This window comes from Salvelinus fontinalis, chromosome 5 (assembly GCF_029448725.1).
Source record: "Salvelinus fontinalis isolate EN_2023a chromosome 5, ASM2944872v1, whole genome shotgun sequence".
Lineage (NCBI taxonomy): Eukaryota > Metazoa > Chordata > Actinopteri > Salmoniformes > Salmonidae > Salvelinus > Salvelinus fontinalis.
The window spans coordinates 66,101,231-66,123,762 of NC_074669.1; the positions used below are offsets into that span (position 1 = coordinate 66,101,231).

General features: G+C 45.9%; 1 pseudogene; it reads right to left on the minus strand.

Moving 5' to 3' along the window:
• The window catches only part of LOC129856052 (glutamate receptor 2-like), a 146,758-nt pseudogene that overhangs the window by 122,637 nt on the left and 1,589 nt on the right, over positions 1-22,532 (minus strand).

The following is a 22,532-nucleotide window of genomic DNA, read 5'->3' on the forward strand; positions in this document are numbered from 1 at the left end:
CCTTTGGGTGGTGGACCATTCTGGATACACACAGGAAACTGTTGAGTGTGGAAAACCCAGCCTGGCAACTACTGCCATACCCTGTTCAAAGGCACCTACTGCCATACCCTGTTCAAAGGCACCTACTACCATACCCTGTTCAAAGGCAGCTACTGCCATACCCTGTTCAAAGGCACCTACTGCCATACCCTGTTCAAAGGCACTTACTGCCATACCCTGTTCAAAGGCACCTACTGCCATACCCTGTTCAAAGGCACCTACTGCCACACCCTGTTCAAAGGCACCTACTGCCATACCCTGTTCAAAGACACCTACTACCATACTACTACCATACCCTGTTCAAAGGCACCTACTGCCACACCCTGTTCAACGGCACCTCCTACCATACCCTGTTCAACGGCACCTACTACCATACCCTGTTCAAAGGCACCTACTACCATACCCTGTTCAAAGGCACCTACTACCATTACCCTGTTCAAAGGCACCTACTGCCATACCCTGTTCAAAGGCAGCTACTGCCATACCCTGTTCAAAGGCACCTACTGCCATACCCTGTTCAAAGGCACCTACTACCATACCCTGTTCAAAGGCACCTACTGCCATACCCTGTTCAAAGGCACCTACTGCCATACCCTGTTCAAAGGCACCTAACACCATACCCTGTTCAAAGGCACCTACTGCCATACCCTGTTCAAAGGCACCTACTGCCACACCCTGTTCAAAGGCACCTACTGCCATACCCTGTTCAACGGCACCTACTGCCATACCCTGTTCAAAGGCACCTACTGCCATACCCTGTTCAAAGGCACCTACTACCATACCCTGTTCAAAGGCACCTACTGCCATACCCTGTTCAAAGGCACCTACTGCCATACCCTGTTCAAAGGCACCTACTGCCATACCCTGTTCAAAGGCACCTACTGCCATACCCTGTTCAAAGGCACCTACTGCCATACCCTGTTCAAAGGCACTTAAATATTTTGTCTTGCCCATTCACCCTCTAAATGGCACACATACACAATCCATGTCTCAATTGTCACTAGGCTTAAAAATCCTTATATTCCCCTTCATCTACACCAGGCCTGGCCAACCCTGTTCCTGGAGAGCTACCCTCCTGTAGGTTTTAACTCCAACCCTGTTCCTTGAGAGATACCCTCCTATAGGTTTTAACTCCAACCCTGTTCCTGGAGAGAGACCCTCCTGGAGGTTTTAACTCCAACCCTGATCCTGGAGAGAGACCCTCCTGTAGGTTTTAACTCCCACCCTGTTCCTGGAGAGAGACCCTCCTGTAGGTTTTAACTCCCACCCTGTTCCTGGAGAGATACCCTCCTGTAGGTTTTAACTCCCACCCTGTTCCTGGAGAGAGACCCTCCTGTAGGTTTTAACTCCAACCCTGTTCCTGGAGAGATACCCTCCTGTAGGTTTTAACTCCAACCCTGTTCCTGGAGAGATACCCTCCTGTAGGTTTTAACTCCAACCCTGTTCCTGGAGAGCTAACCTCCTGTAGGTTTGAACTCCAACCCTGTTCCTGGAGAGATAACCTCCTGTAGGTTTGAACTCCAACCCTGTTCCTGGAGAGATACCCTCCTGTAGGTTTTAACTCCAACCCTGTTCCTGGAGAGATACCGTCCTGTAGGTTTTAACTCCAACCCTGTTCCTGGAGAGACCCTCCTGTAGGTTTTAACTCCAACCCTGTTCCTGGAGAGATACCCTCCTGTAGGTTTTAACTCCAACCCTGTTCCTGGAGAGAGACCCTCCTGTAGGTTTTAACTCCAACCCTGTTCCTGGAGAGATACCCTCCTGTAGGTTTTAACTCCAACCCTCCTGTAGGTTTTAACCCCAACCCTGTTCCTGGAGAGAGACCCTCCTGTAGGTTTTAACTCCAACCCTCCTGTAGGTTTTAACGCCAACCCTGTTCCTGGAGAGAAACCCTCCTGTAGGTTTTAACTCCAACCCTGTTCCTGGAGAGATACCCTCCTGTTGGTTTTAACTCCAACCCTGTTCCTGGAGAGATACCCTCCTGTAGGTTTTAACTCCAACCCTGTTCCTGGAGAGAAACCCTCCTGTAGGTTTTATCCCCAACCCTGTTCCTGGAGAGAAACCCTCCTGTAGGTTTTATCCCCAACCCTGTTCCTGGAGAGAAACCCTCCTGTAGGTTTTAACTCCAACCCTGTTCCTGGAGAGAAACCCTCCTGTAGGTTTTAACTCCAACCCTGTTCCTGGAGAGAGACCCTCCTGGAGGTTTTAACTCCAACCCTGTTCCTGGAGAGAAACCCTCCTGTAGGTTTTAACTCCAACCCTGTTCCTGGAGAGCTACCCTCCTGTAGGTTTTAACCCCAACCCTGTTCCTGGAGAGATACCCTCCTGTAGGTTTTAACCCCAACCCTGTTCCTGGAGAGACACCCTCCTGTAGGTTTTAACTCCAACCCTCCTGTAGGTTTTAACGCCAACCCTGTTCCTGGAGAGAGACCCTCCTGTAGGTTTTAACACCAACCCTGTTCCTGGAGAGAAACCCCCCTGTAGGTTTGAACTCCGACCCTGTTCCTGGAGAGCTACCCTCCTGTAGGTTTTAACTCCAACCCTGTTCCTGGAGAGAGACCCTCCTGTAGGTTTTAACTCCAACCCTGTTCCTGGAGAGAGACCCTCCTGTAGGTTTTAACTCCAACCCTGTTCCTGGAGAGATACCCTCCTGTAGGTTTTAACTCCAACCCTGTTCCTGGAGAGATACCCTCCTGTAGGTTTTAACTCCAACCCTGTTCCTGGAGAGAGACCCTCCTGTAGGTTTTAACGCCAACCCTGTTCCTGGAGAGAGACCCTCCTGTAGGTTTTAACTCCAACCCTCCTGTAGGTTTTAACTCCAACCCTCCTGTAGGTTTTAACTCCAACCCTCCTGTAGGTTTTAACTCCAACCATGTTCCAGGAGAGATACCCTCCTGTAGGTTTTAACAGGATCGAGGGAAAGATGAACGGAGCCAAGTACAGAGAGATCCTTGATGAAAACCTGCTCCAGAGCGCTCAGAACCTCAGACTGGGGTGAAGGTTCACCTTCCAACAGGACAACGACCCTAAGCACACAGCCAAGACAACACAGGAGTTGCTTCGGGACAATTCTCTGAATGTCCTTGACTGGCCCAGCCAGAGCCCGGATTTGAACCCGATTGAACATCTCTGGAGAGACCTGAAAATAGCTGTGCAGCGACGCTCCCCATCCAACCTGACAGAGCTTGAGAGGATCTGCAGAGAAGAATGGGAGAAACTCCCCAAATACAGGTGTGCCAAGCTTGTAGCATCATACCCAAGAAGACTCGAGGCTGTAATTGTTGCCAAAGGTGCTTCAACAAAGAACTGAGTAAAGGGTCTGAATACTTATGGAAATGTGGTATGTCAGGTTGTATTTGTAATACATTTGCAAACATTTCTAAAAATGTAAAGGCAGTCAGTGTTGTTCTCCCCCTTAGACGAGGAGGAGCATGGATAGGACCAAGATGCGGATTGAGGGAAATAAGCCATCTTTTAATGACAACAGCAAACAAGACACTACAAAACTACAAAACAACAAATGTGACTAACCTTCAACCGTCCTGTGAGGACACAGGAACAAACACCCACAAAACCCCAGTGAAACCCTGGCTGCCTTAGTATGACTCTCAATTAGAGACAAACGATACACACCTGTCTCTAATTGAGAATCATACCAGGCCGAACACAAAAACCCAACCTAGAAATACAAAACATAGACTGCCCACCCAAAACACACGCCCTGACCATAAACACATACAAAAACAACATAAAACAGGTCAGGACCGTTACAAAAAACCTGTTTTTGCTTTTTCATTAGGGGATATTGTGTGTAGTTTGATGGGGGGAAAAACAATTTAATACATTTTATAATAAGGCTGTAACATAACAAATTGTGTAACAAGTCAAGGGGTCTGAATACTTTCTAAATGTGCTGTATGAATAGATGTATAGGCAGTAGACTCACCCCTGTCACTGTCATAGAGGTAGGCGAACTTGTCCCACTTGTAATACTCCACTAAGCTGACCAGAGGTCCCTTGATGTCGGGTCTCATCTGAAGGACAAACTGATTGAGTCCATCAGCAGGGAAGGACGGTGTGATGAAGGACACGTGGAGGGTCTCGCAGAAAGACGTGATGGTGTTCACACTCTTCTTGTCATAGAAACCAAAGATGGCATATACACCCCTGGAGAACTGGGAACAAACTGCAGAGAGAGGGAGAGGGGGAGGGAGAGAGAGAGGGGGAGGGAGGGGGAGGGAGAGAGAGAGGGGGAGGGAGAGAGAGAGGGGGAGGGGGGGGAGAGGGGGAGGGAGAGGAGGAAGAAAGGCGGAGGGAGGGAGAGGGGGAGGGGGAGGGAGAGAGGGGGTGGAGGGAGAGAGAGAGGGGGAGAGAGGGGGAGGGAGGGAGAGAGAGGGAGAGGGGGAGGAAGAGAGAGAGGGGGAGGGAGAGAGGGGGTGGAGGGAGAGAGAGAGGGGGAGGGGGGGAGAGGGGGAGGGAGAGGAGGAAGAAAGGCGGAGGGAGGGAGAGGGGGAGGGGGAGGGAGAGAGGGGGTGGAGGGAGAGAGAGAGGGGGAGAGAGGGGGAGGGAGGGAGAGAGAGGGAGAGGGGGAGGAAGAGAGAGAGGGGGAGGGAGAGAGGGGGTGGAGGGAGAGGGGGAGGGGGAGGGAGAGAGGGGATGGAGGGAGAGAGAGAGGGGGAGAGAGGGGGAGGGAGGGAGAGAGAAGGAGAGGGGGAGGAAGAGAGGGGGTGGAGGGAGAGAGAGAGGGGGAGAGAGGGGGAGGGAGGGAGAGAGAGGGAGAGGGGGAGGAAGAGAGAGAGGGGGAGGGAGAGAGGGGGTGGAGGGAGAGAGAGATGGGAGAGGAGGAAGAGAGGGGGAGGGAGGGAGAGAGAGGGGGATGGAGGGAGAGAGGGGAGGGGGAGGAAGAGAGAGAGGGGGAGAGGAGGGGAGGGAGGGAGAACGTTTTACTGAGGAGATAGGGTTATGTAGTTATGTGTAGGAGCACAAATCACCACCTCCTCAATTTAAGTCCCATTCGAATTTGCTGTTGTTCAATTGTGCATAGCAGGAGGGTACTAATTTCAGCCCCCAAAAATGTGTCTGTGCGTGTAATGTGTATGTGTGTGTTTGTGTTGTCGGTTTGTGTGTGTGTGTGTGTAGTGTATGTGAATGTCTGTGGGTTTCATAGTAGTGTGTGTGAGTGAGTGTGTATATGGTGTCTATATGCAGACTGGTTTCCAGACAGTAGCAGAGTGAACAGCCTATGGCTGGTGTAACCGATGTGAAATGGCTAGTTAGCGGTGGTGCGCGCTAATAGCCTTCTAGGATGTGAAATGGCTATCTAGTTAGCGGTGGTGCGCGCTAATAGCCTTCTAGGATGTGAAATGGCTAGCTAGTTAGCGGTGGTGCGTGCTAATAGCCTTCTAGGATGTGAAATGGCTATCTAGTTAGCGGTGGTGCGTGCTAATAGCCTTTCAATCGGTGACGCCACTTGCTCTGAGACCTTGAAGTAGTGATTCCCCTTGCTGTGGAGCGATGGGTAACGATGCTTCGTGGGTGACTGTTGTTGATGTGTGCAGAGGGTCCCTGGTTCGTGCCCGGGTATGGGCGAGGGGACGGACGTAAAGTTAAACTGTTACACTGGAATCTGGAATCTTTGTCCATTTGTTGGGCCTTCCAATCACCATAATAACCCTACTACAATCACCATGCTAACCCCTACCACTAGCACCATGCTAACCCTATCACTAGCACCATGCTAACCCTACCACTAGCACCATGCTAACCCTATCACTAGCACCATGCTAACCCTACCACTAGCACCATGCTAACCCTACTACAATCACCATGCTAACCCTACCACTAGCACCATGCTAACCCTACTACAATCACCATGCTAACCCAACTACAATCACCATGCTAACCCTACTACAATCACCATGCTAACCCTACCACTAGCACCATGCTAACCCTACCACTAGCACCATGCTAACCCTACTACAATCACCATGCTAACCCTACCACTAGCACCATGCTAACCCTACTACAATCACCATGCTAACCCAACTACAATCACCATGCTAACCCTATCACTAGCACCATGCTAACCCTATCACTAGCACCATGCTAACCCGAACCACTAGCACCATGCTAACCCAACTACAATCACCATGCTAACCCTATCACTAGCACCATGCTAACCCTATCACTAGCACCATGCTAACCCGAACCACTAGCACCATGCTAACCCTACTACAATCACCATGCTAACCCTACCACTAGCACCATGCTAACCCTACTACAATCACCATGCTAACCCAACTACAATCACCATGCTAACCCTACCACTAACACCATGCTAACCCTACCACTAGCACCATGCTAACCCTACCACTAGCACCATGCTAACCCTACTACAATCACCATGCTAACCCTACCACTAACACCATGCTAACCCTACTACAATCACCATGCTAACCCTACCACTAACACCATGCTAACCCTACCACTAGCACCTTGGTAACCCTACTACAATCACCATGCTAACCCTACCACTAGCACCATGCTAACCCTACTACAATCACCATGCTAACCCAACTACAATCACCATGCTAACCCTACCACTAACACCATGCTAACCCTACCACTAGCACCATGCTAACCCTACTACAATCACCATGCTAACCCCACCACTAGCACCATGCTAACCCTACCACTAGCACCATGCTAACCCTACTACAATCACCATGCTAACCCAACTACAATCACCATGCTAACCCTACCACTAACACCATGCTTACCCTACCACTAGCACCATGCTAACCCTACTACAATCACCATGCTAACCCTACCACTAGCACCATGCTAACCCTACCACTAGCACCATGCTAACCCTACTACAATCACCATGCTAACCCTACCACTAACACCATGCTAACCCTACCACTAGCACCATGCTAACCCTACTACAATCACCATGCTAACCCAACTACAATCACCATGCTACCCCTACCACTAGCACCATGCTAACCCTACCACTAGCACCATGCTAACCCTATCACTAGCACCATGCTAACCCTACCACTAGCACCATGCTAACCCTACCAATAGCACCATGCTAACCCCACCACTAGCACCATGCTAACCCTACCACTAGCACCATGCTAACCCTACCAATAGCACCATGCTAACCCCACCACTAGCACCATGCTAACCCTACCACTAGCACCATGCTAACCCTACTACAATCACCATGCAACCCTACCACTAGCGCCATGCTAACCCTACCAATAGCACCATGCTAACCCCACCACTAGCCCCATGCTAACCTTATCACTAGCACCATGCTAACCCTGCTACATTTCCTTTGGTATCATGAATAACAGTTTATATTGAGTGTATATGTGTACCTGTGTGTGTCTGTTAGAGGTTGTGTTTCAGGAGTGTGTTGGAGGGTGCGTACCCTACACCTGTGTGTCTGTTAGAGTGTCTCTGTGAGTATATTTAGCTGTCCTAACCCTGTGTGTCTGTTAGAACGTGTCTCTGTGAGTATATTTAGCTGTCCTACACCTGTGTGTCTGTTAGAGCGTCTCTGTGAGTATATTTAGCTGTCCTAACCCTGTGTGTCTGTTAGAGTGTCTCTGTGAGTATATTTAGCTGTCCTAACCCTGTGTGTCTGTTAGAACGTCTCTGTGAGTATATTTAGCTGTCCTAACCCTGTGTGTCTGTTAGAGAGTGTCTCTGTGAGTATATTTAGCTGTCCTACTTTAGCGTCCTGATTCCTTTACTCTCTAAAGGAAAAACAGTCCCTGTGATACATTCCTGCTTTGTCATGAGACAAACCGCTTTTCCACCAGAGAGCAGAGAAAGAGAGAGAGAGAGAGAGAGAGAGAGAGAGAGAGAGAGAGAGAGAGAGAGAGAGAGAGAGAGAGAGAGAGAGAGAGAGAGAGAGACGACATGGTTGAATTACTGAGGGAATACACGTTACTGGGGGGGTTGGCTGTGTGTGTCTCACTGTGTCCCAGTTTTAACTGAGGCTCCTTGGCACTGAGAACAGCGGAGAGAGATAGAGGCAGGAATTGGCTGAAAGCAGGGCTCTGCTTTTGTTGGTGTGTGTGTATTTGAGGGGGGGCGGGGGGTGGGGGGGGGGGGTGCGCAGTCAGCCGTTCTAACCGATGAGCCATCGGCCTTCTCCTTTTCTCTGATACACTGTAGTAATGCATCAGTCAGACATGGCCTGGTCTCATTACACTGTAGTAATGCATCAGTCAGACATGGCCTGGTCTCATTACACTGTAGTACTGCATCAGTCAGACATGGCCTGGTCTCATTACACTGTAGTACTGCATCAGTCAGACATGGCCTGGTCTCATTACACTGTAGTACTGCATCAGACAGACATGGCCTGGTCTCTACTACACTGTAGTACTGCATCAGACAGACATGGCCTGGTCTCTACTACACTGTAGTACTGCATCAGTCAGACATGGCCTGGTCTCATTACACTGTAGTACTGAATCAGACAGACATGGCCTGGTCTCATTACACTGTAGTACTGCATCAGTCAGACATGGCCTGGTCTCTACTACACTGTAGTACTGCATCAGTCAGACATGGCCTGGTCTCTACTACACTGTAGTACTGCATCAGTCAGACATGGCCTGGTCTCATTACACTGTAGTACTGCATCAGTCAGACATGGCCTGGTCTCATTACACTGTAGTACTGCATCAGTCAGACATGGCCTGGTCTCATTACACTGTAGTACTGCATCAGTCAGACATGGCCTGGTCTCATTACACTGTAGTACTGCATCAGTCAGACATGGCCTGGTCTCTACTACACTGTAGTACTGCATCAGACAGACATGGCCTGGTCTCATTACACTGTAGTACTGCATCAGACAGACATGGCCTGGTCTCATTACACTGTAGTACTGCATCAGACAGACATGGCCTGGTCTCTACTACACTGTAGTACTGCATCAGTCAGACATGGCCTGGTCTCATTACACTGTAGTACTGCATCAGACAGACATGGCCTGGTCTCTACTACACTGTAGTACTGCATCAGTCAGACATGGCCTGGTCTCATTACACTGTAGTACTGCATCAGACAGACATGGCCTGGTCTCTACTACACTGTAGTACTGCATCAGACAGACATGGCCTGGTCTCATTACACTGTAGTACTGCATCAGTCAGACATGGCCTGGTCTCATTACACTGTAGTACTGCATCAGTCAGACATGGCCTGGTCTCTACTACACTGTAGTACTGCATCAGTCAGACATGGCCTGGTCTCATTACACTGTAGTACTGCATCAGTCAGACATGGCCTGGTCTCTACTACACTGTAGTACTGCATCAGTCAGACATGGCCTGGTCTCATTACACTGTAGTACTGCATCAGTCAGACATGGCCTGGTCTCATTACACTGTAGTACTGCATCAGACAGACATGGCCTGGTCTCATTACACTGTAGTACTGCATCAGACAGACATGGCCTGGTCTCATTACACTGTAGTACTGCATCAGACAGACATGGCCTGGTCTCATTACACTGTAGTACTGCATCAGACAGACATGGCCTGGTCTCATTACACTGTAGTTCTGCATCAGTCAGACATGGCCTGGTCTCATTACACTGTAGTACTGCATCAGACAGACATGGCCTGGTCTCATTACACTGTAGTACTGCATCAGTCAGACATGGCCTGGTCTCATTACACTGTAGTACTGCATCAGTCAGACATGGCCTGGTCTCTACTACAACAGAGTAGAGGGTTAAGACTGGGATCGAACACGCAGCCTTCTGCACTGGTATTGGTCACATACCCATCAAGAGGTTGGGTTAGGTCTGATGCAGTACTGGTATTGGTCACATACCCATCAAGAGGTTGGGTTAGGTCTGATGCAGTACTGGTATTGGTCACATACCCATCAAGAGGTTGGGTTAGGTCTGATGCAGTACTGGTATTGGTCACATACCCATCAGGAGGTCTGATGCAGTACTGGTATTGGTCACATACCCATCAAGAGGTTGGGTTAGGTCTGATGCAGTACTGGTATTGGTCACATACCCATCAAGAGGTTGGGTTAGGTCTGATGCAGTACTGGTATTGGTCACATACCCATCAAGAGGTTGCTACAACCTACACATTTTACAAAATAGGTGCACAGGTCTGATGCACTGTTGGACAGTGCAGTAGTATCTAACTAAATGCTTGTGTTCCTAGCTCCAACAGTGCAGTAGTATCTAACTAAATGCTTGTGTTCCTAGCTCCAACAGTGCAGTAGTATCTAACTAAATGCTTGTGTTCCTAGCTCCGACAGTGCAGTAGTATCTAACTAAATGCTTGTGTTTCTAGCTCCAACAGTGCAGTAATATCTAACTAAATGCTTGTGTTTCTAGCTCCAACAGTAGTATCTAACTAAATGCTTGTGTTCCCAGCTCCAACAGTGCAGTAGTATCTAACTAAATGCTTGTGTTCCTAGCTCCAACAGTGCAGTAGTATCTAACTAAATGCTTGTGTTCCTAGGTCCAACAGTGCAGTAGTATCTAACTAAATGCTTGTGTTCCTAGCTCTAACAGTGCAGTAGTATCTAACTAAATGCTTGTGTTCCTAGCTCCAACAGTGCAGTAGTATCTAACTAATTGCTTGTGTTTCTAGCTCCAACAGTGCAGTAGTATCTAACTAAATGCTTGTGTTCCTAGCTCCAACAGTGCAGTAGTATCTAACTAAATGCTTGTGTTCCTAGCTCCAACAGTGCAGTAGTATCTAACTAAATGCTTGTGTTCCCAGCTCCAACAGTGCAGTAGTATCTATCTAAATGCTTGTGTTCCTAGCTCCAACAGTGCAGTAGTATCTAACTAAATGCTTGTGTTCCTAGCTCCAACAGTGCAGTAGTATCTAACTAAATGCTTGTGTTTCTAGCTCCGACAGTGCAGTAGTATCTAACTAAATGCTTGTGTTCCCAGCTCCAACAGTGCAGTAGTATCTAACTAAATGCTTGTGTTCCTAGCTCCAACAGTGCAGTAGTATCTAACTAAATGCTTGTGTTCCTAGCTCTAACAGTGCAGTAGTATCTAACTAAATGCTTGTGTTCCTAGCTCCAACAGTGCAGTAGTATCTAACTAAATGCTTGTGTTTCTAGCTCCAACAGTGCAGTAGTATCTAACTAAATGCTTGTGTTCCTAGCTCCAACAGTGCAGTAGTATCTAACTAAATGCTTGTGTTCCTAGCTCCAACAGTGCAGTAGTATCTAACTAAATGCTTGTGTTCCTAGCTCCAACAGAGCAGTAGTATCTAACTAAATGCTTGTGTTTCTAGCTCCAACAGTGCAGTAGTATCTAACTAAATGCTTGTGTTTCTAGCTCCAACAGTGCAGTAGTATCTAACTAAATGCTTGTGTTTCCAGCTCCAACAGAGCAATAGTATCTAACTAAATGCTTGTGTTCCTAGGTCCAACAGTGCAGTAGTATCTAACTAAATGCTTGTGTTCCCAGCTCCAACAGTGCAGTAGTATCTAACTAAATGCTTGTGTTTCTAGCTCCAACAGTGCAGTAGTATATAACTAAATGCTTGTGTTCCTAGCTCCAACAGTGCAGTAGTATCTAACTAAATGCTTGTGTTTCTAGCTCCAACAGTGCAGTAGTATCTAACTAAATGCTTGTGTTCCTAGCTCCATCAGTGCAGTCCTATCTAACTAAATGCTTGTGTTTCTTGCTCCAACAGTGCAGTCGTATCTAACTAAATGCTTGTGTTCCCAGCTCCAACAGTGCAGTCGTATCTAACTAAATGCTTGTGTTTCTAGCTCCAACAGTGCAGTAGTATCTAACTAAATGATTGTGTTCCTAGCTCCTAGCTCCAACAGTGCAGTAGTATCTAACTAAATGCTTGTGTTCCTAGCTCCATCAGTGCAGTCGTATCTAACTAAATGCTTGTGTTTCTTGCTCCAACAGTGCAGTCGTATCTAACTAAATGCTTGTGTTCCCAGCTCCAACAGTGCAGTAGTATCTATCTAAATGCTTGTGTTCCTAGCTCCAACAGTGCAGTAGTATCTAACTAAATGCTTGTGTTTCTAGCTCCAACAGTGCAGTAGTATCTAACTAAATGCTTGTGTTCCTAGGTCCAACAGTGCAGTAGTATCTAACTAAATGCTTGTGTTCCTAGCTCCATCAGTGCAGTAGTATCTAACTAAATGCTTGTGTTCCTAGGTCCAACAATGCAGTAGTATCTGTAAATGTAAACTTCTGACTTCAACTGTATATACTACACTCTCTCTCTCTGAGAACCAAGAGCCTCCTAGGTTTTGTATTGTGTGTGTGTGTGTGTGTGTGTGTGTGTGTGTGTGTGTGTGTGTCTGTGTCTGTGTCTGTGTGTGTGTGTGTGTGTGTGTGTGTGTGTGTGTGTGTGTGTGTGTGTGTGTGTGTGTGTGTGTGTGTGTGTGTGTGTGTTACTCACAGCAGTTGGTGACAGCAAAGCTGTTGGCAACCTCCAGGTTGTCTATGTGAGGAGTGAGGCGGAAGTCCTGGGTTCCATACTGGACCATTCCAATCCGAAACGCACTGTACTCCTGGTCCGCACCGCGTGGGAACAGCCCTCCTACACACACACATACATATGATTAGCTGGTTATCTAGCTGGTCTGGCAGGACTCTGGGAGAATGTTTAGCTGGTTGTCTAGCTGGTCTGGCAGGACTCTGGGAGAATGTTTAGCTGGTTGTCTAGCTGGTCTGGCAGGACTCTGGGAGAATGTTTAGCTGGTTATCTAGCTGGTCTGGCAGGACTCTGGGAGAATGTTTAGCTGGTTGTCTAGCTGGTCTGGCAGGACTCTGGGAGAATGTTTAGCTGGTTATCTAGCTGGTCTGGCAGTACTCTGGGAGAATGTTTAGCTGGTTGTCTAGCTGGTCTGGCAGGACTCTGGGAGAATGTTTAGCTGGTTATCTAGCTGTTCTGGCAGGACTCTGGGAGAATGTTTAGCTGGTTATCTAGCTGGTCTGGCAGGACTCTGGGAGAATGTTTAGCTGGTTATCTAGCTGGTCTGGCAGGACTCTGGGAGAATGTTAAGCTGGTTATCTAGCTGGTCTGGCAGGACTCTGGGAGAATGTTTAGCTGGTTATCTAGCTGGTCTGGCAGGACTCTGGGAGAATGTTTAGCTGGTTGTCTAGCTGGTCTGGCAGGACTCTGGGAGAATGTTTAGCTGGTTATCTAGCTGGTCTGGCAGGACTCTGGGAGAATGTTTAGCTGGTTGTCTAGCTGGTCTGGCAGGACTCTGGGAGAATGTTTAGCTGGTTATCTAGCTGGTCTGGCAGGACTCTGGGAGAATGTTTAGCTGGTTATCTAGCTGGTCTGGCAGGACTCTGGGAGAATGTTTAGCTGGTTATCTAGCTGGTCTGGCATGACTCTGGGAGAATGTTTAGCTGGTTATCTAGCTGGTCTATCAGGACTCTGGGAGAATGTTTAGCTGGTTATCTAGCTGGTCTGGCAGGACTCTGGGAGAATGTTTAGCTGGTTATCTAGCTGGTCTGGCAGGACTCTGGGAGAATGTTTAGCTGGTTATCTACTTGGTCTGGCAGGACTCTGGGAGAATGTTTAGCTGGTTATCTAGCTGGTCTGGCAGGACTCTGGGAGAATGTTTAGCTGGTTATCTAGCTGGTCTGGCAGGACTCTGGGAGAATGTTTAGCTGGTTATCTAGCTGGTCTGGCAGGACTCTGGGAGAATGTTTAGCTGGTTATCTAGCTGGTCTGGCAGGACTCTGGGAGAATGTTTAGCTGGTTATCTAGCTGGTCTGGCAGGACTCTGGGAGAATGTTTAGCTGGTTGTCAGGCTGGTCTGTCAGGACTCTGGGTGAATGTTTAGCTGGTTATCTAGCTGGTCTAGCAGGACTCTGAGAGAATGTTTAGCTGGTTATATAGCTGGTCTAGCAGGACTCCGGGAGAATGTTTAGCTGGTTATCTAGCTGGTCTGGCAGGACTCCGGGAGAATGTTTAGCTGGTTATCTAGCTGGTCTGGCAGGACTCTGAGAGAATGTTTAGCTGGTTATCTAGCTGGTCTGGCAGGACTCTGTGAGAATATTTAGCTGGTTATTTGTCAGTACTCTGGGAGAATGTTTAGCTGGTTATCTAGCTGGTCTGGCAGGACTCTGGGAGAATGTTTAGCTAGTTATCTAGCTGGTCTGGCAGGACTCTGAGAGAATGTTTAGCTGGTTATCTAGCTGGTCTGGCAGGACTCTGTGAGAATGTTTAGCTGGTTATTTGTCAGTACTCTGGGAGAATGTTTAGCTGGTTATCTAGCTGGTCTGGCAGGACTCTGGGAGAATGTTTAGCTAGTTATCTAGCTGGTCTGGCAGGACTCTGAGAGAATGTTTAGCTGGTTATCTAGCTGGTCTGGCAGGACTCTGGGAGAATGTTTAGCTGGTTATCTAGCTGGTCTGGCAGGACTCTGGGAGAATGTTTAGCTGGTTATCTAGCTGGTCTGGCAGGACTCTGGGAGAATGTTTAGCTGGTTATCTAGCTGGTCTGGCAGGACTCTGGGAGAATGTTTAGCTGGTTGTCAGGCTGGTCTGTCAGGACTCTGGGTGAATGTTTAGCTGGTTATCTAGCTGGTCTAGCAGGACTCTGAGAGAATGTTTAGCTGGTTATATAGCTGGTCTATCAGGACTCTGGGAGAATGTTTAGCTGGTTATCTAGCTGGTCTAGCAGGACTCTGGGAGAATGTTTAGCTGGTTATCTAGCTGGTCTGGCAGGACTCCGGGAGAATGTTTAGCTGGTTATCTAGCTGGTCTGGCAGGACTCCGGGAGAATGTTCAGCTGGTTATCTATCTGGTATGGCAGGACTCTGAGATAATGTTTAGCTGGTTATCTAGCTGGTCTGGCAGGACTCTGGGAGAATGTTTAGCTGGTTATCTAGCTGGTCTGGCAGGACTCTGAGAGAATGTTTAGCTGGTTATCTAGCTGGTCTGGCAGGACTCTGGGAGAATGTTTAGCTGGTTATCTAGCTTTTCTGGCAGGACTCTGAGAGAATGTTTAGCTGGTTATCTAGCTGGTCTGGCAGGACTCTGTGAGAATGTTTAGCTGGTTATTTGTCAGTACTCTGGGAGAATGTTTAGCTGGTTATCTAGCTGGTCTGGCAGGACTCTGGGAGAATGTTTAGCTAGTTATCTAGCTGGTCTGGCAGGACTCTGAGAGAATGTTTAGCTGGTTATCTAGCTGGTCTGGCAGGACTCTGGGAGAATGTTTAGCTGGTTATCTAGCTGGTCTGGCAGGACTCTGAGAGAATGTTTAGCTGGTTATCTAGCTGGTCTGGCAGGACTCTGTGAGAATCTTTAGCTGGTTATTTGTCAGTACTCTGGGAGAATGTTTAGCTGGTTATCTAGCTGGTCTGGCAGGACTCTGGGAGAATGTTTAGCTGGTTATCTAGCTGGTCTGGCAGGACTCTGGGAGAATGTTTAGCTGGTTATCTAGCTGGTCTGGCAGGACTCTGGGAGAATGTTTAGCTGGTTATCTAGCTGGTCTGGCAGGACTCTGAGAGAATGTTTAGCTGGTTATCTAGCTGGTCTGGCAGGACTCTGTGAGAATGTTTAGCTGGTTATTTGTCAGTACTCTGGGAGAATGTTTAGCTGGTTATCTAGCTGGTCTGGCAGGACTCTGGGAGAATGTTTAGCTGGTTATCTAGCTGGTCTGGCAGGACTCTGGGAGAATGTTTAGCTGGTTGTCAGGCTGGTCTGTCAGGACTCTGGGTGAATGTTTAGCTGGTTATCTAGCTGGTCTAGCAGGACTCTGAGAGAATGTTTAGCTGGTTATATAGCTGGTCTAGCAGGACTCTGGGAGAATGTTTAGCTGGTTATCTAGCTGGTCTAGCAGGACTCTGGGAGAATGTTTAGCTGGTTATCTAGCTGGTCTGGCAGGACTCCGGGAGAATGTTTAGCTGGTTATCTAGCTGGTCTGGCAGGACTCCGGGAGAATGTTTAGCTGGTTATCTAGCTGGTCTGGCAGGACTCTGAGAGAATGTTTAGCTGGTTGTCTAGCTGGTCTGGCAGGACTCTGGGAGAATGTTTAGCTGTTTATCTAGCTGGTCTGGCAGGACTCTGAGAGAATGTTTAGCTGGTTATCTAGCTGGTCTGGCAGGACTCTGGGAGAATGTTTAGCTGGTTATCTAGCTGGTCTGGCAGGACTCTGAGAGAATGTTTAGCTGGTTATCTAGCTGGTCTGGCAGGACTCTGTGAGAATGTTTAGCTGGTTATTTGTCAGTACTCTGGGAGAATGTTTAGCTGGTTATCTAGCTGGTCTGGCAGGACTCTGGGAGAATGTTTAGCTAGTTATCTAGCTGGTCTGGCAGGACTCTGAGAGAATGTTTAGCTGGTTATCTAGCTGGTCTGGCAGGACACTGTGAGAATGTTTAGCTGGTTATTTGTCAGTACTCTGGGAGAATGTTTAGCTGGTTATCTAGCTGGTCTGGCAGGACTCTGGGAGAATGTTTAGCTGGTTATCTAGCTGGTCTGGCAGGACTCTGAGAGAATGTTTAGCTGGTTATCTAGCTGGTCTGGCAGGACTCTGGGAGAATGTTTAGCTGGTTATCTAGCTGGTCTGGCAGGACTCTGAGAGAATGTTTAGCTGGTTATCTAGCTGGTCTGGCAGGACTCTGTGAGAATGTTTAGCTGGTTATTTGTCAGTACTCTGGGAGAATGTTTAGCTGGTTATCTAGCTGGTCTGGCAGGACTCTGGGAGAATGTTTAGCTAGTTATCTAGCTGGTCTGGCAGGACTCTGAGAGAATGTTTAGCTGGTTATCTAGCTGGTCTAGCAGGACTCTGGGAGAATGTTTAGCTGGTTATCTAGCTGGTCTGGCAGGACTCTGGGAGAATGTTTAGCTGGTTGTCTAGCTGGTCTGGCAGGACTCTGGGAGAATGTTTAGCTGGTTATCTAGCTGGTCTGGCATTACTCTGGGAGAATGTTTAGCTGGTTATCTAGCTGGTCTGGCAGGACTCTGGGAGAATGTTTAGCTGGTTATCTAGCTGGTCTGGCAGAACTCTGGGAGAATGTTTAGCTGGTTATCTAGCTGGTCTGGCCGTGCTCTGGGAGAATGTTTAGCTGGTTATTTGTCAGTACTCTGCGAGAATGTTTAGCTGGTTATCTAGCTGGTCTGGCAGTACTCTGGGAGAATGTTTAGCTGGTTATCTAGCTGGTCTGGCAGGACTCTGGGAGAATGTTTATATTTAGAAACACTGATTCTGTCTGTATTAAACAGAGATCATAGTTGAAACTGACATCCATATCTAACTCAAACAGCCATATTGAACTGAAACAGCTGAAACAGCCATCGCTATCTAACTCAAACAGCCATATAGAACTGAAACAGCCATCCATATCTAACTCAAACAGCCATATTGAACTGAAACAGCTGAAACAGCCATCCATATCTAACTCAAACAGCCATATTGACCAGAAACAGCCAGCCATATCTAACTCAAACAGCCATATAGAAGTGAAAGTGCCATCCATATCTAACTCAAACAGCCATATTGAACTGAAACAGCCATCCATATCTAACTCAAACAGCCATATTGAACTGAAACAGCCATCCATATCTAATTCAAACAGCCATATTGAAACTGAAACTGCCATATTGAACTGAAACAGCCATCCATATCTAACTGAATCAGCCATCCATATCGAACTCAAACAGCCATATTGAACTGAAACAGCCATCCATATCTAAATCAAACAGCCATATTGAACTGAAACAGCCATCCATATCTAATTCAAACAGCCATATTGAAACTGAAACAGCCATATTGAACTGAAACAGCCATCCATATCTAACTCAAACAGCCATATTGAACTGAAACTGCTGAAACAGCCATCCATATCCAACTCAAACAGCCATATTGAACTGAAACATCTGAAACAGCCATCCATATCTAACTGAAACAGCCATATTGAACTGAAACAGCCATATTGAACTGAAACAGCCATCCATATCTAACTGAAACAGCCATCCATATCTAACTGAAACAGCCATATTGAACTGAAACAGCCATCCATATCTAACTGAAACAGCCATATTGAACTGAAACAGCCATCCATATCTAACTCAAACAGCCATATTGAACTGAAACAGCCATCCATATCTAATTCAAACAGCCATATTGAAACTGAAACAGCCATATTGAAACTGAAACAGCCATCCATATCTAACTCAAACAGCCACATTGAACTGAAACAGCTGAAACAGCCATCCATATCTAACTGAAACAGCCATATTGAACTGAAACAGCCATCCATATCTAACTGAAACAGCCATCCATGTTGAACTGAAACAGTCATCCATATCTAACTGAAACAGCCATCCATGTTGAACTGAAACAGTCATCCATATCTAACTCAAACAGCCATTTTGAACTGAAACAGCCATCCATATCTAACTCAAACAGCCATATTGAACTGAAACAGTCATCCATATCTAATTCAAACAGCCATATTGAACTGAAACAGCCATCCATATCTAATTCAAACAGCCATATTGAAACTGAAACAGTTGAAACTGCCATCCGTATCTAACTCAAACAGCCATATTGAACTGAAACAGCCATCCATATCTAACTCAAACAGCCATATTGAACTGAAACAGCCATATAGAACTGAAACAGCCATCCATATCTAACTCAAACAGCCATATTGAAACTGAAACAGCCATCCATATCTAATTTAAACAGCCATATTGAACTGAAACAGCCATCCATATCTATCTCAAACAGCCATCCATATCTAACTCAAACAGCCATATTGAACTGAAACAGCTATCCATATTGAACTGAAACAGCCATCAATATCTAACTCAAACAGCCATATTGAACTGAAACAGCCATCCATATTGAACTGAAACAGCCACCCATATCTAACTCAAACAGCCATATTGAACTGAAACAGCCATCCATATCTAACTCAAACAGCCATATTGAACTGAAACAGCTGAAACAGCCATCCATATCTAACTCAAACAGCCATATTGAAACTGAAACAGCCATCCATATCTAACTCAAACAGCCATATTGAACTGAAACAGCCATATAGAACTGAAACAGCCATCCATATCTAATTCAAACAGTCATATTGAACTGAAACAGCCATCCATATCTAATTCAAACAGCCATATTGAACTGAAACAGCTGAAACAGCCATCCATATCTAACTCAAACAGCCATATTGAAACAGAAACAGCCATCCATATCTAACTAAAACAGCCATATTGAAACAGAAACAGCCATCCATATCTAACTCAAACAGCCATATTGAACTGAAACAGCCATCCATATCTAACTCAAACAGCCATATTGAACTGAAATAGCCATCCATATCTAACTCAAACAGCCATATTGAACTGAAACAGCCATCCATATCTAACTCAAACAGCCATATTGAACTGAAACAGCCATCCATATCTAATTCAAACAGCCATAATGAATTGAAACAGCCATCCATATCTAACTCAAACAGCCATATTGAACTCAAACAGCTGAAACAGCCATCCATATCTAACTCAAACAGCCATATTGAACTGAAACAGCCATCCATATCTAACTCAAACAGCCATATTGAACTGAAACAGCCATCCATATCTAACTCAAACAGCCATATTGAACTGAAACAGTCATCCATATCTAATTCAAACAGCCATATTGAACTGAAACCGCCATCCATATCTAATTCAAACAGCCTTATTGAACTCAAACAGCCATATAGAAGTGAAAGTGCCATCCGTATCTAACTCAAACAGCCATATTGAACTCAAACAGCCATCCATATCTAATTCAAACAGCCATATTGAACTCAAACAGCCATATAGAAGTGAAAGTGCCATCCATATCTAACTGAAACAGCCATATTGAACTCAAACAGCCATATTGAACTCAAACAGCCATATAGAAGTGAAAGTGCCATCCGTATCTAACTCAAACAGCCATATTGAACTCAAACAGCCATCCATATCTAATTCAAACAGCCATATTGAACTCAAACAGCCATATAGAAGTGAAAGTGCCATCCATATCTAACTGAAACAGCCATATTGAACTCAAACAGCCATATTCAACTCAAACAGCCATATAGAAGTGAAAGTGCCATCCATATCTAACTCAAACAGCCATATTGAACTCAAACAGCCATATAGAAGTGAAAGTGCCATCCATATCTAACTGAAACAGCCATCCATATCTCACTGAAACAGCCATCCATATCGAACTCACACAGCCATCCATATCTAACTGAAACAGCCATCCATATCTAACTGACACAACCATCCATATCTCACTGAAACAGCCATCCATATCGAACTCACACAGCCATCCATATCTCACTGAAACAGCCATCCATATCGAACTCACACAGCCATCCATATCTCACTGAAACAGCCATCCATATTGACGTCACACCAGCCTTTGGCTCCCTCTCCTGTTCAGCTCAGGCGTTCAGCGTCGCCGGCCTTCCAGCAGCTGCCGAACCTGCTGATGGCAAACGCCCTTCACTCATCACCCCCGGACTTGTCTCGTCATCATTACACACACATGGATCCAATCCCCATTCAATCACTGTATATATATATATACTCCCTCTGTCATTTGTCTTTGTCGGTCATTGTAAATGTTGCTTGTTTTCCTGAGAGGAATCTCTCCTACTATTTCCTGAGTACTTTATTATTTTGCACGTTGGGTTTCGTCCTGCTTTTATATATAGTGCTTTAATAATTCAGTAGTTCTAAACCTGCGACTGCTTCCTGCCTACTCCTCTCTACACTTGTGACAATTGAACTGAAACAGCCTTCCATATCTAACTCAAACAGCCATATTGAACTGAAACAGCCAACCATATCTAACTCAAACAGCCATATGGAACTGAAACAGCTGAAACAGCCATCCATATCTAACTCAAACAGCCATATTGAACTGAAACAGCCATCCATATCTAATTCAAACAGCCATATTGAACTGAAACAGCCATCCATATCTAACTCAAACAGCCATATTGAACTGAAACAGCCATCCATATCTAACTCAAACAGCCATATTGAACTGAAACAGCTGAAACAGCCATCCATATCTAACTCAAACAGCCATATTGAACTAAAACAGCCATCCATATCTAACTCAAACGGCCATATGGAACTGAAACAGCCATCCATATCTAACTCAAACAGCAATATTGAACTGAAACAGCTGAAACAGCCATCCATATCTAACTCAAACAGCCATATTGAACTAAAACAGCCATCCATATCTAACTCAAACAGCCTTATTGAACTGAAACAGCCATCCATATCTAACTCAAACAGCCATATTGAACTGAAACAGCTGAAACAGCCATCCATATCTAACTCAAACAGCCTTATTGAACTGAAACAGCCATCCATATCTAACTCAAACAGCCATATTGAACTGAAACAGCTGAAACAGCCATCCATATCTAACTCAAACAGCCATATTGAACTGAAACAGCTGAAACAGCCATCCATATCTAACTCAAACAGCCATATTGAACTGAAACAGCTGAAACAGCCATCCATATCTAATTCAAACAACCATATTGAACTGAAACAGCTGAAACAGCCATCCATATCTAACTCAAACAGCCATATTGAACTGAAACAGCCATCCATATCTAACTCAAACAGCCATATTGAACTGAAACAGCTGAAACAGCCATCCATATCTAACTCAAACAGCCATATTGAACTGAAACAGCTGAAACAGCCATCCATAGCTAACTCAAACAGCCATATTGAACTGAAACAGCTGAAACAGCCATCAATATCTAACTCAAACAGCCATATTGAACTGAAACAGCTGAAACAGCCATCCATATCTAACTCAAACAGCCTTATTGAACTGAAACAGCTGAAACAGCCATCCATATCTAACTCAAACAGCCATTTTGAGCTGAAACAGCCATCCATATCTAACTCAAACAGCCATATTGAAACTGAAACAGCCATCCATATCTAATTCAAACATCCATATTGAAACTGAAACAGCCATCCATATCTAATTCAAACAGCCATATTGAACTGAAACAGCCATCCATATCAAATTCAAACAGCCATATTGAACTGAAACAGCCTTCCATATCTAATTCAAACAGCCATATTGAACTGAAACAGCTGAAACAGCCATCCATATCTAACTCAAACAGCCATATTGAACTGAAACAGCTGAAACATCCATCCATATCTAACTCAAACAGCCATATTGAACTGAAACAGCCATCCATATCTAACTCAAACAGCGATATTGAACTGAAACAGTTGAAACAGCCATCCATATCTAACTCAAACAGCCATATTGAAACTGAAACAGCTGAAACAGCCATCCATATCTAACTCAAACAGCCATATTGAAACTGAAACAGCCATCCATATCTAATTCAAACAGCCATATTGAACTGAAACAGCCAGCCATATCTAACTCAAACAGCCATATTGAAACTGAAACAGCCATCCATATCTAACTCAAACAGCC